The 18,197-nt window shown below is 38.7% G+C and overlaps 1 pseudogene; it reads left to right on the top strand.

Annotated features, from left to right (window-relative positions):
* The first annotated feature begins 5,667 nt into the window (after positions 1 to 5,667).
* Positions 5,668 to 18,197, top strand: part of LOC132397884 (sin3 histone deacetylase corepressor complex component SDS3-like) — a 75,184-nt pseudogene continuing 62,654 nt past the window's right edge.

Here is an 18,197-nt window from a genome sequence, read left to right as displayed (position 1 = left end):
TCCTTCACAAAATCAAAATGTATCACTTCAACCAGTTTGCCCATCTTCGCTGCTACTTACAACTTAGAAAAATTTCAGCAGATCAGGCAAACATGATTTTGATATTGGCCCTGATTAGTGTCATTAGTTTCTCAGAATTAGTACCTATTTCATACTAATAGTCATATTCCCTTCTGCCATTATTAGACTATTGGTTTGTAGACAGTTATATAGTTCTCTCTTATCTGTATTTAACCGTAGGATTACATTTGCTATCTTCCAATCTGTGGGAACTATTAGGATCTATGGAATTTTGGAAGATGATAGTCAGTACTATCTCCATTGCAGATTCCTCCAAATTCCCAAGATGTAGTCATAAAGTCATAGGAATTTATTGCCATTCAGTCCCACTAATTTCAACAATTCCTTTGTTTTTAAGCAGTTAATTTACTGAGTTCCTCATTCATATTCATCTTGTCATTCTCTGCAATCTTGTGGGGGTCTTCAATGCCATTTTTATTTTTGAAGACATAAAATAAGTCTAAATTTCCCGTGATTTCTTTATTCTGTGATATAATTTCTCCTGTAACATTCTACAGAGTACCCTTTAGTCAAGATTTCAAAGCTCATCTTCATTTTACTCACTAGAGGACTCCTATGTTCTACTTTTTCTCTCCACATCAATGTCTTTGTCCTCTGTTACTGAAATTTGAAGCTTTCCCAATCCTTGGGCTTACACTGATTTTTTTTTTCTTTAGATCTAGCCTTTCCCTATTGATCTAGTAGTTTCCTTAAATTCTCTACATTTTATATAAAGGTATCCTACACCTATTTTAATGGAGAATCCCCCCAAACCCCCCTCCCACTATCATGACCATCAATCACCATCATCTTCTGCAAGTAACTTTGTGCAGACCTGCTATAAATCTAGAGCGAGGTTTATGACATATGTTGGCACAATCACCACTCTAATTCATCAGTGGGCTCAGCTTTGACAGTCTGTGAGGCTCCATCTGCTGTTTTGTTTCCTGTCAAAGGCTGTCAGGGTCACACCTCAGCTGTAAACCTTCTGAAGCCTCATCAGACCTCATCACCCAACTCTTGGCATGCACAACAATTTCATGAAGTCTATAATGCCTGATCCAGGTGAAGTGTTGGCAGCAAAACAAATGATAGGCTGAATTCATCTTGATCCATCTCATTAATATCTTTAGGTGGATAACATAATTTAATATAACTTACTAGACTTGTAAGTAAGATCTGGAGACGTGAGTTCTAAAAATACCATGTCTACACTGGAAATTAAATTGAGGTAATTGAACAAACCAGGAATGAAAAAGTGGTGTACGTCAAAGTGATCATAAAACTACTGGACTGTCATAAAATCCCATCTGTTTCTTTGACGTCTTTTAGAGTAGGAAGTCTGAGGGCTTCTCTGAACTGGCCTATTTGTGTCATCACAGTTACAACAATATGGCTGCCTATCGAAAAAAAGCGAGCCAAAGCACAGTCCAAGTACATGTTTTTAGGCTTTTGTATCTTCTGCCCAATGGGAAAGAAGAGAGAATGGGAAATGTCTGTGATTATTTTGACTGCTTTACTGGGGCATTGAGAAATGTAAAGAGAATCCATGGAGGGGAAGATGGTTTTTGCGCCTTGCTGAGCTGTATCCACAATTCTTTGCAGTTTCTTGTAGTCTCAAGCAGAGAAGGTGCCAGACTGATTTGTGATGCATCAGGCTGGGATGCTTTCTGTGGGGTATTTAAATTAAAAAGAAAGGTGAAGGTCAATGAAGATGCACTGAATTTCTTTAACCTTCTGAGCAAGTAGAGAACCTGGTGACTTTCTTGGCCAAGGCATCTTTGTGGTTTGGCTAGGACAGGTGATATTTGCTTCAGGAACTTGAAGCTCTTGATCCACTCGATTTCAGTGCCACAGAGGCAAAAGGAAGCTTGTGTACACTTCTGTACCCTGAAGTCCATGACCAGCTCTTTTGTTTATTGGGTAAGAGCATTTTACCCACACCAATAAATGGTCTCAACCCAAAATATTGATTGTTGATGCTGCCTGACCTGCAAAGTTCCTCCTACAATTTGAGTAGAGGCATTAAAACCTAGGAATAAATAGATAAATCAAACTTACTGCTGACATTTGTTCATTTTACTGAATGTGAATACATCATATTACTAATACTGAGCACTATGTACACTTTTCCATTTATCAATATCGACTCACAAACACCCTGTCCTTTTTCAAAAAAGCACTGTTTTTTTCCTTGTACAGTTTGTACATCTTAGCTCCGTTATCTCAAAGGCCCAGATCTAAATATTTGATGCTTAAGTGATTTTAAATTAAACAGCCAGACATTTAAGCCATTCTAGAAAATATGTCTCCAGCTTTAACTCTCCGGTTTTTGTCTTCCTAATAAATTTTAAATCCAGTTTGCAGCCTTCCCCCTAATTCTATTTCCCTTAATCTTCTCCGCATAATCTACTCGACAATTCCTTATCAAGAGCTCCTTTCTAGTTCATGCACAGTGCAATCAATGCATTTACCCACTTACAATTCCTGTTGCTGTCTAAAAGGATTCAATGAGATTTGTCAAGCATGAGCACCTTTTTGAAAGCCCTGTTAGCTGCTTTTATTTTTCCCCTTTATCTAAGTGTGTTAGTAATTTTATCCTTAATTAACATCTCAAAAATTTTCCCTTCCATTAGTGTTAAAATAATTAGCCTTTAATTATCCAAATCAACTCTTCCTTCTTTTATGAAAATAGGTCCAATTGACCACTCTCCAGTCCTCCTGAATTCATACATAATAAAATTCTAGAATCTAAATTATGGTATCCCATGTTGAAAATTGGCTGTTACTTTGCCATGCCCCCCATTCTGATTCTTTTAGTCTGACAAACTTATCAAAATTTAAAACATTTATCACAATATTGCTTAATTCACACTAATGCACACTATACATATGAAGAAACTAATTTAGAGTAGCAAAAGCCAAATAGTCTTATCCAGCTCCACTAATTCAATATAATCATGGTTGATTCACCCCAGCTCTGCACTTCTGCTCAAACCTACTGACCTTTTACCTCTTAAATTATCAATTTCTTTACCCTTGCCTTAAAAATATTCAAGCATTTCTCTCGTAACCTCTGAGGAAAATAATTTTACCTTATTCCCGTCTTAAACGGGTGATATAATAAAACAACAAAACAAAAAAAAACAGAAGTTGGAATTTCGTAATAAAAACTGAAAAGGTTAAAAAGACTCAACATTCAAACCAAATCTGTGGAAAGGGAAACAGTTAACATTTCAAGTCCTAGAATCTCTGGAAAAGAGAGGAGACAATGTTTTTATTTGCAGAGTAGATGAGCAATGGATAGATCAAACAAATGGAATATTTATGATAACACATGAATTGTTGTGATAATTGGAAGCCCATCATGTTTTTCTCTTTAAATGTTACGTGCAGTTAAAATTAAGCTGTGGGATATGCCCAGTATGCCAGACTATATTAAAAGAAAAAGTGAAACTGAGCAAAATGATAATGGACAGATATGGCCAGTTCAGATACAGATAGGAGGGAATTACATGGCTCTCTCTGTAACTGGAGCTTATACTTCTTGAGACAAAAACCATAGCCAGTTTGTGTTGGCAGCAACACATCGAGCTCCATCATGCTGAGCCTCCAAACTAACAGCCTCCCCCCCAACCAATCCAAGGCTGCATTTCAAGCTGCTGACACATGTCTGTACGGCTAGGTCCAGCTCAAATCAACTCATTTCCACTGATGACACAACAGTGTTTAGCCTCATCAACAACTACTTGAGTCTCAATATGGACAAAATTTAGCAGATGATTGTGGACAATAGATGGTGCAGGCTGACAACTTCTGGTTGCTTATAAATTACTCTTCTGTGGAGAGAGTTAGGAGCACCAAGTTTCTGAGAGTGCATATAATGGACAATCTCATACAGTCTGTCTACATCATCTTATTTATCAAGAGTGCACAGCAGCATCTCCACTTCATCAGGAGACTGAGGTGAGGTTCCCTGCAAACCCCTCCACCAACATTCTGGGCAAGACCCTACAATGGATGAAGAGCACCTCTGAGAGGATCCCTTCCACCTAGATAAAATACTTATCAGGAGTCATGCATGTACAGAGCCCTTGGCATTGTCAAGGATCCCTCCCATCCATCTCGTGATCGCATTGACCCCGCTCAACCAGGCAGGAGGTACAGTAGCATTAGGGCAAAAACTGTTAGGATGGGAAACAGTTTCTTCCCCCAGACTGTGAAACAACTGAATTCTCTGCCACCACTCAGGTCTCATCAGATATAAAGTGCCAGCAGCATTATACTGTTCAGTTTCTGGCTTTTGTCATAAATGCACCTTATGCTAAATATCAATATTCTGGAATATGTTTCATTATTTGTTGAACTAAATTATATTCAAGTAATATTACTTTATGTGCTGTGTTTGAGGTATATCTACTGTGTTATGCACTTTGGTCCAAAAGAGCATTGTTTCACTTGGCAGTATACAATTATACAAATGAATGACAATGAACTTGAACTTGAATTTGATATTAAGTCTAGAAGGTGGTAATATGTCCCAATGGAAGATGAGGGTGACTGGAATTTTTCAAGTTTTATTTATTTTAATTCTATGGGTAATTTTGAAAACATTTTGAAAAATTGGTGAATGTGTTCAATATTGGTTGCATTTCTGATGTTTGAACTTTCAAATACTGTTGGGAACAGATGCAAACTGTGGAACTGTGTTTCTGTGCATTGGGATTTACATCTTGTTGTCAGGCAGCACAGGAGTTTAGGGAAGGAAAGTAATGTCAACTGATCTTGTTTGTGCTTCTGTAGCTCCTCCAGCATTACTTCCAACTCACATTAAAAGTATATTAGAATCAACATACACAAAGTGCAGGAGGAACTCGGCTGATGAGGCAACATCCATGGAAATTAACAAACAATTGACTTTTCTGACTGAGATCCTCCTTCAGGACTGGAAAGAAACTGGAAAGACACCAAAATGAAAAGGTGGATGGAGGGAAATAAAAATGGCTAGTAGGTGAGAGGTGAAGCCAGGTGGGATGGAGATCAATCTATCTGATAGGAGAATAAAGTGGACCACAGGAGAAAGGGAAGAAGAAGAGACTCAAGGAGGAGGTGATCAGCAGGTGAGAAAAGGTAAGAGGCCATAATGAGGAATAGAAGCAAAGGGGAGGGGGGGACATTTTTTTTTAACTGGAAGGAGAAATCAGTATTCATGAAATCAGGTTGGAGGATACTCCAGCATAATACAAGGTGGTATTCTTCCATCCTGAGGGTGGCCTCATCACGGCACAAGAGGAGGCCATGGACTGACTGACATGTCAGAATAAAATGGGAATCAGACCTGAACTGTTTCGCCGCTGGGAATTTCAGCTTCTGTCAGATGGAGTGGAGGTGCTCAGTGAGGCAATCTCCCAATTTATGTTGGGGGGTTCACTAGTGTACAGGAAGCCACATTGGGAGCACAGGGTACAATAGATGACCCCAGCAGAATCACAGGCGAAGTGTTACCTCACTCTAAAGGACCGTTTGGGGCCCTGAGTGGGAATGAGACAGGAGGTGAATGGGTAGGTGCAGTACTTTGACCACTTACAGGGAAACACGGAGGTAAAGATGTGTCCAGCGCTAGATTCCCTTGGGGATGACCAAAGTGAGAATGATGTGTTGGATCCAGAGGCTCATGGAGTGGCAGGCAAGAACAAGAAGAACCCTATCACTTTTGAGGTGGTGGGAAGATAGGGTGAGTGCAGATGTCCAGGAAATGGAGATGAGAGTGGATGTGGCATCAATGCTATATTATAATGTTCCTCACAGTTTGATGACAATGTAACTCCAAATTTCAGCATGGCTGACTCTAATTTAGATTTCAGAATGTTATTGAATCTGTATTCATGAGGACTAAAAAATGATGCATTGTTAAGTTTTATGTGCAATCACCACAGAACTAACTTTGATTTGTTTAATGTTATCATATTTTGAATGAACCGTATCTTTGATGCAAGACAAACTCGAGGTTGTATGATTGCAAATGGCAGAAACATTGGGGAAGTATGTTAATTGTTAGTAGTGTGGTGAAACAGAGGGATTTGGGGTCCAAGTCCATAGATCCCTCAAAATTGCCACACAAGTTGATAGGGTGGTTAAAAAAAGCATATAGTGTGTTGGCTTTTATTAATTGAGGGTTTGAGTTCAAGAACTGTGAGGTATTGTTGTTGTTGTAGAACTCTAGTTGGATCAAACTTAGAGCAATGTGTTCAGTTCTGGTCACCTCATTAATGGAAAGATGCAGAAGCATTAGCGAGAATGTAGAGGAAATTTACCAGGATGCTGCCTGGATTAGAGAAAATGTCTAATGAGGAAAGTTGAAGCAAGCTAAGGCTTTTTTTCTTTGGAGCAAAGGAGGATGAAAAGTGACAAGGGAGGTGTAGAAGATGATGAGAGGCATAGGCAGAGTGGACAACCAACATCTTTCCCCAGGGTGCCAATGACTAATACAAGGGAACATACTTTCTCTCCAGCTCTGCTGAAGGGTTTCAGCCTGAAATGTTGACTGTTCTCTTTTCTACAGATGCTGCCTGGGCTGCTGAGTTTTGTGTGTGCGTGTGTATTGCTTGGGTTTCCAGCATCTGCAGATTTTCTCTTGTGTGTGATTGCAATACTTTTAAGGTGATTGGTGGAAAGTACAAAGGGAAATCAAAGTCAGGGGTAGATCTTTGCTTTACAGAGAGCTGGGTGCATGGAACACACTGTGAAGGATGGTGGTAGAGGCGGATACATCAAGGGTATCTCTTAGATAGGTACATGGATGAAAGTATAATGAAGGATTATGGGGGAGGGAAAGTATAGCTTGATCTTGAAGTAGGTCAGCAAAATACTTTGAACCAAAGGGTCTGCACTGTGATGTACTATTCTATGCTCTCTATAATTGATAGGATATGGGTGGGAGAATTTGAGATATCAAAGCAAACAGACTGTCTGGAAGTGGAAAGGCTCTTGACTTTGGGATCCTGCAATTCTCATCTCCCTTGCAATCTTATCATTCAGAAAATTTGTCTACTTTTCTTCACAGTGTTGACCAGGGTGATTCAGAGTGTAAGAGAAATGTGAGGAGGCGCACAGGGATGCAAGAACATGTGCATAGTACACACGTCTGGTCGGTGATACATGTAGCCTCATTGTAACACTTCAGTGACTGTTTCAACGTATGTTGAAACCAGAAAGGGTTTGCGTTAAACTAGAATTTTCAATATACTCTACAATACACCTGATACAAAATCACCTGTCTGCAGTACAAGTTAAATGTATGCCAATTAGCCATATATGTCACAATACCAAACATTTGAATCAATCAGAGCAGTCAAAAGTGAACTTATGAAAGTGAATCAGTAAGAAAGCCTTTGCAGCAAAGTTTGGACAGGAAGATCATACAACTGCTAATAACTAGGATTTATCACTTTTATAACTGCTGTTGCATTGGATACTCACAGGACAGGTAAGCATGAATTACATGTAGCATAACTGTTGTGAATTTATCCACTAATCTTAGAAGTGAACATCATTTTTTAGTACCTAATTATAAAGTTGTGAAATTGAAATCATCTGAGCCCTTTCCACTCTGGATCCTTATAGTTACAATGTATTAATCCATCTCAGAGTTTCAACATATCACATGTAACACTTACCCAACAGGCTGGTATATGTCTAGGGGAAAAGGAGATCCAGCCACACACCAATCCCACCTCCCGTACACGCAGGTGCTGTGAGAATCGAGTTTATGCCTCGCACCCGCCCACAGTATCAAACCCACAACAAATACCATGATGAAATACACTTTAAAGAATTTACTAAAATTAAAAGAGTATTGGGCAATACAATATATATGCAAGGGAAACAAAACAAAAAGGCGCCAACTTATCAAAGTTCAGTCAGTTTAGTGCACATCGTTGGAGCTCAAACATCGAACCATTCGACCCCTCGTCGCTTGTCTCCGATCTCCACGTCTTCGCACCTAGGACCACGCCCAGTGGTCTTCCGAGCAGTGCAGCGCACGTCCACCTTCCTCGACGTCTTCCTCCCGCTCTCTCCCAAAAGCCCGCAAAAAACCCCTCCCCCAAGTTCCCAGCCTCACAAGACAAAATAACATTCCCCATTGGTTAACAAATGAATACAATTACCATATCAACAAGTATAAAGCAAAACAACTGCGAGAGAAACACTTATCAAAGAAGCATTCCTACTCTTAACAAACCAAAAAACCCATTTTGAGTAACATACACAGGACATTGTACACACAGAATGTGCAAAAGAAATGATAAGCACTTTTGAACTATTATTAAAATAAGTAGTCTCTCTGAGTGGTCAGAAATATCAGTGGCTTCTTAAACCGTTTGCATTGCTGAATATTTTTCCAATCCGAAACCACATGCACACCTACTTTAGCACTTCCATTCATGAAAATTTTCATTGAAAGAGCAATTAGATTTCTACATGGTGGGAGAAAGAGCATCACTATGTATAATTTTCCAATTAATAAATCAAATCATATGTGGCTATATAACCACCAGCTAGGGTTACTTGTTGCCATGCATGGAAACAAATGCTGCACTGTCCATGGCATTTGTGAGTATGGGATTAACAGAATTTTCCAGTGTTACCCATAGTAATTAAAGTAAGTAAAATGTGAAAAATTCCAGTCAGATTCTACTATGTCTAATTATCATTTTGACATAAAATTTCTCCAAGGTCCATCATTATTGAAATAATAAGATTTCTGTGCAAGGACAGACAATTTTAACAAATCTTAATGTCACAATTTGGCTATTCATGTGAAAAATTGCCACTTTAGTGGAATTTTAAATGCACAATAAAACACTCCTGCTAACAATATATTCACTGGAAAATTGGATTCTCATGAGAATCATCATCGTCCTTGCAAACTACATTACAACATATAATTAGCTTATGGACAGCACCATTCTTTTTAAATTAGGTTGTCAATCTGTAACTTCTCTAAATTTAAATGAGAAGTTTCAGAGTCTGTGATAATTACAATGCAAAGAGATTCTTAAATAGTAATGATAACCATTTCTTAAAATGCATTCATGCTGTATCAAATCTATTCTTTTATTAAGCAATTTTCTATTAGAACTAAGGTCTTCAACTGCCTAATGGAAGGGTTGCTTGCAAAGCACAAATGATTTAACAGTTGCTATGCCTGTTTTATTCCTTTAACTATCACTTTTTCTGTATTAAGTTGGAAAATTAAATTTAAACTTGGGCAAATATGGCATCTGTTCATGTGAGCAATTTTGCAGATGTATCCAATAAATTATAATGAGCAATGAATTAACTAATTATTTACAGCTAATAATGATTATCCAATTATCTACTTACTGGGTAGTATGTAGGTGGAAGGTGTATATAAAAGCAGAAACATAGAAAATAGGTGCAGGAGTAGGCCATTTGGCCCTTCGAACCTGCACTGCCATTCAGTATGATCATAGCTGATCATCCAACTCAGAACCCTGTACCTGCTTTCTCTCCATACCCCCTGATCCCTTTAGCCAAAAGGGCCATATCTAACTTCCTCTTAAATATAGCCAATGAACCGGCCTCAACTGTTTCCTGTGGCAGAGAATTCCACAGATTCACCACTCTGCGTGAAGAAGTTTTTCCTCATCTTGGTCCTAAAAGGCTTCCCCTTTATCCTTAAACTGTGACCCCTCCTTCTGGACTTCCCCAACATCGGAAACAATCTTCCTGCATCTAGCCTGTCCAATCCCTTTAGAATTTTAAACGTTTCAATAAGATCCCCCCTCAATCTTCTAAATTCCAGTCAGTATAAGCCTAGTCGATCCAGTCTTTCTTGATATGAAAGTCCTGCCATCCCAGGAATCAATCTAGTGAACCTTCTCTGTACTCCCTCTATGGCAAGAATGTCTTTCCTCAGATTAGGGAACCAAAACTGCACAATATATTCTAGGTGTGGTCTCACCAAGGCCTTGTACAACTGCAGTAGAACCTCCCTGCTCCTGTACTCAAATCCTTTTGCTATGAATGCCAACACACCATTTGCCTTTTTCTCTGCCTGCTGTACCTGCATGCCCACCTTCAATGACTGGTGTACAATGACACCCAGGTCTTGTTGCACCTCACCTTTTCCTAATTGGCCACCATTCAGATAATAATCTGTTTTCCTGTACTCGCAACCAAAGTGGATAACCTCACATTTATCCACATTAAATTGCATCTGCCATGAATTTTCCCACTCACCTAACCTATCCAAGTCACCCTGCATCCTCTTAGCATCCTCCTCATAGCTAACACCGCCGCCCAGCTTCGTGTCATCCGCAAACTTGGAGATGCTGCAATTAATTCCCTCATCTAAATCATTAATATATATTGTAAACAACTGGGGTCCCAGCACTGAGCCTTGCGGTACCCCACTCATCACTGCCTGCAATTCTGAAAAGGTCCCACTTACTCCCACTCTTTGCTTCCTTTCTGCCAGCCAATTCTCTATCCACATAAATACCATACCCCCAATACCGTGTGCTTTAAGTTTGCACACTAATCTCATGTGTGGGACCTTGTAAAAAGCCTTTTGAAAATCTAACTATACCACATCCACTGGCTCTCCCCATCCACTCTACTAGTTACAACCTCAAAAAATTCTATAAGATTTGTCAGACATGATTTTCCTTTCACAAATCCAAGCTGACTTTGTCCGATGATTTCACCTCTTTCCAAATGTGCTGTTATCACATCTTTGATAACCGACTCTAGCATTTTCCCCACCACCAATGTCAGACTAACCAGTCTATAATTCCCCGGTTTCTCTCTCCCTCCTTTTTTAAAAAGTGGGGTTACATTAGCCACCCTCCAATCCTCAGGAACTAATCCAGAATCTAAGGAGTTTTGAAAAATTATCAATAATGCATCCACTATTTCTTGGGCTACTTCCTTAAGCACTCTGGGATGCAAACCACCTGGCCCTGGGGATTAATCTGCCTTTAATCCCTTCAATTTACCTAACACCACTTCCCTACTAACATGTATTTCCCTCAGTTCCTCCATCTCACTAGACCCTCAGTCCCTTACTATTTCCGGAAGATTATTTACGTTCTCCTTAATGAAGACAGAACCAAAGTAGTTATTCAATTGGTCTGCCATGTCTTTGTTCCCTATGATCAATTCACCTGTTTCTGACTGTAAAGGACCTACATTTGTCTTGACCAATCTTTTTCTTTTCACATATCTATAAAAGCTTTTACAGTCAGTTTTTATGTATCTTGCCAGCTTTCTCTCATAATCTTTTTTCCCTTTCCTAATTAAGCCCTTTGTCCTCCTCTGCTGGTCTCTGAATTTCTCCCAGTCCTCAGGTGTGCCGCTCTTTTTTTTGCTAACTTATATGTTTCTTCTTTGGACTTGATACTATTCCTAATTTCCCTTGTCAGCCACGGGTGCACTACCTTCCCTGGTTTATTCTTTTGCCAAACTGGAATGAACAATTTTTGTAGTTCATCCATGCGATCTTTAAATGCTTGCCATTGCATATCCACCGTCAACCCTTTAAGTATCATCTCCCCAGTCTATCTTAGCTAATTCAGGTCTCATACCTTCAAAGTTACCCCTCTTTAAGTTCAGAACCTTTGTTGCTGAATTAACCATGTCACTCTCCATTTTAATGAAGAATTCCACCATATTATGGTCACTCTTACCCAAGGAGCCTCGCATGAAAAGATTGCTAACTAACCCTTCCTCATTGCTCAATACCCAATCTAGAATGGCCTGCTCTCTAGTTGGTTCCTCGACATGTTGGTTCAGAAAACTATCCCGCATACATTCCAAAAAATCCTCTTCCTCAGCACCCTTACCTATTTGGTTCACCCAATGTATATGTAGTTTGAAGTCACCCATTATAACTACTGTTCCTTTATTGCACGCATTTCTAATTTCCTGTTTAATGCCATGCTCAACCTCACTACTACTGTTAGGTAGCCTGTGCACAACTCCCACCAGCGTTTTCTGCCCCTTAGTGTTAATGCAGCTCTACCCATATCGATACCACATCCTCCAGGCTAATATCCTTCCTTTCTATTGTGTTAATCTCCTCTCTAACCAGCAATGCTACCTCACCTCCTTTTCTTTCCTGTCTATCCCTCCTGAATATTGAATATCCCTGGAATTTGAGCTCCCAAACTTGGTCACCCTGGAGCCATGTCTCTGTGATCCCAACTATATCATATTCATTAATAACTATCTGCACATTCAATTCATCCACCTTGTTACGAATGCTCCTCGCATTGACACACAAAGCCTTCAGGCTTGTTATTACAACACTCTTAGCCCTTATACAATTATGTTGAAAAGTGGCTCCTTTTGCTTTTTGCCCTGGATTTGCCTGCCTACCACATTTACTTTTCACCTTACTACTTTTTGCTTCTACCCTCATTTTACTCCCCTCTGTCTCTCTGCACTTGTTCCCATCCCTCTGCCACATTAGTTTAAAGCCTCCTGAACAGCAGTAGCAAACGCTCCCCCTAGGACATTGGTTCCAGTCCAGCTCAGGTGCAGACCGTCCTGTTTGTACTGGCCCCACCTCCCCCAGAACTGGTTCCAATGCCCCAGAAATTTGAATCCCTCCCCCTTGCACCATTTTTCAAGCCACGTATTCATCTGAAATATCCTCCTATTTCTACTCTGACTAGCACATGGCACTGGTAGTAATCCAAAGATTATTACCTTTGTGGTCCTACTTTTTAGTTTATCTCCTAACTCCATAAATTCACCCTGTAGGACCTCATCCCATTCTTTACCTATATCTATATTGTATATAGAAAAGTTTATATTTTTTGTCATGGTTTTTTTTTATTTTGAACTAAAAAAACCCAGAAGGAACTTTTTTTAAGGATTATATGGGTCGGCACAACATGGAGGGCTGAAGGGCCTGTACTGTGCTGTAATGTTCTATGTTTCTAAGGAAGCGTGTGATCTGATTTGGCCCCTACTTGGCAATCTTTAATTTTATCAAGAAAACAATTTCAAAGTAATTTTCAGATCAGATTGTAGAGCAAGACCAAGAAAATGAATTCATGCCATGAAGGAAAGATTAAAATGTAATAGAGAAAGATTCCTTTATGGAGAGTTTGATCTGATTTGATGACTGCTTGCTAATAATATCATTCAATGCAGGAATATTTAATTTGTTACAAAATGTTCAACAATGTGCTGGGAAAGTGCTTGTTTTGACTCATACATTGGATAAAGTTTTAATGGATTGTTAGCCGTGATTTATTTAAAGCATTTAAATTTGTGTTTTGTTGAGAGCTGCTTGATATATGCTGATGTCATCTATGATGAAATTTTCAAGAAGCTTAAATTAATTGAGGTTTAAAATATTATATAATTATTTGCCTGCATTTCATGTACAATGAGGTGGACAAGGGTGAAAAAGGCTATTGAGTTCTTGGATTAATGAAATTGCTTTGCATTCCTAATAATCCATTTGACACATGTGCAGAAGAGTGAACTCAGAATGTATTATGCAGCAAGTATATCGGTTTTTAAAGTTCATGCCTTGAAATGGTGTCAATTGACTCTGATTGTCAGGGGCATCTGCTGTTCCTTGCTTGCATAATGAGAGTAGTCAGAAAGTGCATGTTTTCCTGGACATGGAGTTATCTGGACACTTTATTTTCATGCGCTAGTAGTAGATTCTCTTACCTCTGAGATTCATTCCTGAATTTGAGAGAAATGAATAAGGTTCCTTTTATTGCTCATTATAAAACTTTATTGTTATTTCACAAAACAATGCATGGCAATTAAGGCTCACACTCCAGGGGGAGTGATTCTAAAGGACATAACTCTGGCAATGATAGAATTTTGAAAGAGGGAGGGTGGAAAATATTGCAATTTGTTTAATTACTGTTCATTTTATTCAGTGCCTCTAATTCACATCTTGCAAAAAAAAACCTAGCCTTGTTTAAAAATATGTAATTTGATATTTTTGTTGCTATATTTTGCTTTGGGGTAATGTTGATATTAATGTTTTGATGTACTTAATATTTCAGTGGTGCCGACTGCCTGAATTTCCTTGTCTCTCCTGCATGCTATGTACCTTGGACACCTCCTACCTTGTTTCCTTTATCTTAATGGCTTGAACACGCTAAGCATTTGAGCCATTTATCTTGTCTTTCTGCATTGTATAACTGTATTTCAGATTCAGGATTATTTTCACTGATTGATGTTGTAAAATCTGTTGTATTGTAGCAGTAGTACAGTATTATACTTAGATTGCTATAAATTATTATAAGAATATATAAAAAAGAGAGCAACATAGTGATGTAGTAATCATGGACCATTCAGAAATCAAGTGGCAGATGGAATGAGGCTGCACATAAAATGTTGACTGTACATCTTCAGGCTCCTGTACCATTTCCCTGATGGTAGTAATGGGAAGAGAGCAGTGAGAATCTTTGTGGTGGATGCTGAATTTCTGATGAATTGCCTTTAAAAGATGTCCTCAACTGTGGGGTGGCTAGTGCTCAATACCGAGATTGCTGAGTCCACAATCCTCTGCAGCTACTTTCAAAGCTCTGCACTGGAGCCTCTATACTACACTGTGATGCAACCAATCGGAATGCTTTCTATGGAACATCTGTTGAAATCTGCTAATCTTTTTTGACATACCAAATGTCCTCAACATGAAAATGAAATATAGCTGCTAGAGTACCTTCATGATTGCAGCAATATGTTGGGCCTAAGATGTTGACACCCAGGAACTTAAAATTGCTCACCCTTTCCACTCTTGCACCTGAATGAGGTCTTCCATGTCATTCCAATTTCCCATTTCTTAAGTTCTCTATCAATTACTTGGTCCTACTGATGTTGCGTGCAGAGTTGTCATTTTAGCACCGCTCAACCAGCCCATTTATTTCACTCCTGTGCAACTCCTCATCACCATCTGAGATCAGTGAATTTATTAATGGCATATGAGCTGTGCCTAGCCACATAGTCATGAGTGTAAAGAGAGTAGAGCAGTGGGCTATGCACACCCTTGCAGTGGCCTGTGTGATCGTCAGCAATGAGATGTTTTTTCTGATCCACGCTGACTGTGGTTACCCAATGAGGATGTCAAGGATCCAGTTACAGAGGGAGGTAGGGAAGTACAGAGGCACAGATTTTGAAGCTTGCTGATTAGTACTGAGGGGATTTTATTAAATCCTCCTGCTCACCCTGCTCTTCTTGAGCACTGGTATGATTAATACCTTTTTGAATCAAATGGAGACTCCAACTGCAGCATTGAGTGGTTGAAGATGTCCTCAAGCACTCAACCATTTGGTTGGCGCACGTTTCTAGTGCCCTGACGTGTTGTGAGAGTTCACTCTCTTGAAAAATGTTCTGATGTCAGTCTCTGAGGCAGATATCACAAGGACATAATGTGTGAGGCCATCTGGTTTCACCATTCACAGAAAGAAATTGGAATTGTACGGTGTAATCCTTCAATTCTGTGAAACAAAACCCTGCAATTCAATACAATTAAAATATCAGAAAGTTATTGAGTAAACTGATGACTGTGGTCATGGTCAAAGGTTATGTTCAGATCAGTTTCTCAGCCTTCAAAAATGAGCTTTCAAAGTTGATGCAAACACATTTTTCCTTGGAAGTAAAATAAGCAATAATCTACAGTGATATTGCAAGTTAAGTGCAAATGACTGAGAAAAATACTTCTTCTTTTTAATCTCCAATGCCATTAAATTGCTGTCTCAACATGACAGAAAACATCGTTTGTTTGAACTTCTTTCTCTGGGTGGCAATAGAATTAATGAAATCTTACATTAATGATGGAAACATATTAATAAGCCCATTGTAAAAATTAGCCTTATTGCTGTTTGAATTTAGAGCAATCTACTTTAATTTGAACTGGTTTCTGTTTTCAGTTGATTGTTTTCCATTATGGGAGCCATTGCATCTCTATTACTATATAAGCAGGAGCCTTCTATCCTTGATAAAGACAAACGCACATAAATCTTTGTATATTCAAGATATCACAATACCTTTCATATTTCATATTTATTTGGGGTATTTTACTTTTAAGAAACTTTCGGCTTGTGAATCGAGGGCTGCACTCTAAAGAACCTGGTTTATTACCATAATCACATCTTGCCAAAAACACTAAAAATAAATAAATAAATAAGTGTGTGGAGAGAGAGAGAATAAAAACCACATCATGCCCAATAAAAAACCATAAAAAACAAAAGAATTAAATAACTAATAAAAAAGAAGACTGTTAAGCACGCAATGGAAAAAAAATCAGATAAACAGTAACCGCAAGCAAATAGCTGAGCTGAACTTTCTGAACTGAGGTCCACAAAGAGAGTCCCATAGTTCAGCGCAGAGCTGAGTAGCTGTTGTGGAGCAGTGATTTTAATCAGCCCGCACCTCACCTTGGGCTCCGACATCCTGACCATTTCAAACTGGCCCAGCGCTTACATTTCTGTCCGAACATTGGGTTCTGCTGCTTGGATATGGCAGACTTCACCATCTTGATTCATCTTGTAAATGTCCATTCAAACATTTTCAGTCACGTCGATACACTCTGGGGCCTGAACACTGCAGCTTCGACTTGCCTCTAACCTAAAGGGAAGTTACAGACTTTTACTTCCGGTGATCTTTTGCCAGAAAAAGAACAGCTAACAAAATAGTTGCTATCCTTGTTTTGTTAGCCACCAGCCAGAAGTCACTGGGGTTCGTCAGTGACATCTTAACTGGCAAACCCTCAAAGTGGCCCCTCGAAGAACTAGTGACTATGTAGATGATTAAAATCTAAGATTAAGAAAGGTGCTGGAAATGCTCAGTACATCTGCAACATTTGTGAAGGGATAAACTGTTACAATTCCATATCAGAATCAGTTTATTATCACTGGCATGTGACGTGAAATTTGTTATTTTGCAGCAGCAGTCCAATGTACTCTTCTGAGGAAAGGTCAAGGGTTAAGCATTAATCCTTTTAAATTACTTCTTAAACCCTTGATGATCATGCAAGATTCCTCTCTGTGATCTTTTCTGAGTAATTTCTGTTGAAGCCTATCTGTAAAGTGAAGTGCTATGATAAATTAGACTACCAAATGATGAATAGCTTTGTAAATAAACCACAAGAATGAGAGAAAAGTAAAAATCCGGCCAAACTAAAATCTAAGCATCTGCAGTGGGGAGAGAGTAATCCATATTTATTTTCTTTATACAGTTTGAAGTTAAATCTTTGAGAAAGGAAGAAAAGTTACAAGACAACTGGGGTCGTGATTCAATAGCAACATCTTAGAAGTCAGTATGTTTGATATGTTTTATGTTTCTATATCAAATCTTTGACTTATTTATGATATCTGAGCTAGAATAACCAACATAAACACTTGATATTCTGTGACTACTTCATCAGTAGAAAAAAATCATTTACTCCTATGGGACTTGCATATCTAAAAGGTTACAGAATTCAGATGGATGTGTCGACTCCTGGGTGAAAAGTCAATTGAATTTATTTCCTGAGTGCAAATGCACTGAAAACTGTAACAGTCCAGGTTTGTTTGTTTTATTGTCATCTTCAAGTCCTCTTCAAACTTCAGGCATGCATCTAGAAGACGAGAATTATGTATTTCTTTGCCCAGTCAACCAAAAGCTTAAATGCCATGTTGTGAAGTTTTACTATTAGAGCCTAATGATTTTTTTCATCTGCTCACACTCTCAAATTATCTGTGAATGCACAGTGTCTGGTTATGAGTTTTATTCCTGGTTGCTTCTATGTATATAACTGTTATCCATCATCTTAATTCACTTGAGCTCCTCATTTCATAAACAATCTATAAAAACATCTACTTCACACTATATCTGCATGTGCACGTATCCCAGCAGAACAAAATCCTACTGAAAATAAAACATTTTTTAAAAAAGTCAATAAGCCAACCTGTTTGGCCAGCTCAAAATAAATTGAAGAAAATAATTAGTTGAGGGATTGGATAAGGAAAGCCCTTCGTTCTATTTGATTGCAACCTACCATTCTAGTCCTTACTTCATCTTGAACAAAACCCCAGGCTTCAAGTTCCTTTGTGATGCTGCTGTTTGTTCCAGAGTGTGAACTTTAATACTTC

Source organism: Hypanus sabinus, chromosome 8 (genome assembly GCF_030144855.1).
Source record: "Hypanus sabinus isolate sHypSab1 chromosome 8, sHypSab1.hap1, whole genome shotgun sequence".
Taxonomy (NCBI): domain Eukaryota; kingdom Metazoa; phylum Chordata; class Chondrichthyes; order Myliobatiformes; family Dasyatidae; genus Hypanus; species Hypanus sabinus.
Note: the sequence above shows the minus strand (reverse complement) of the source record. Positions and strands in the feature narration are given on the sequence as shown.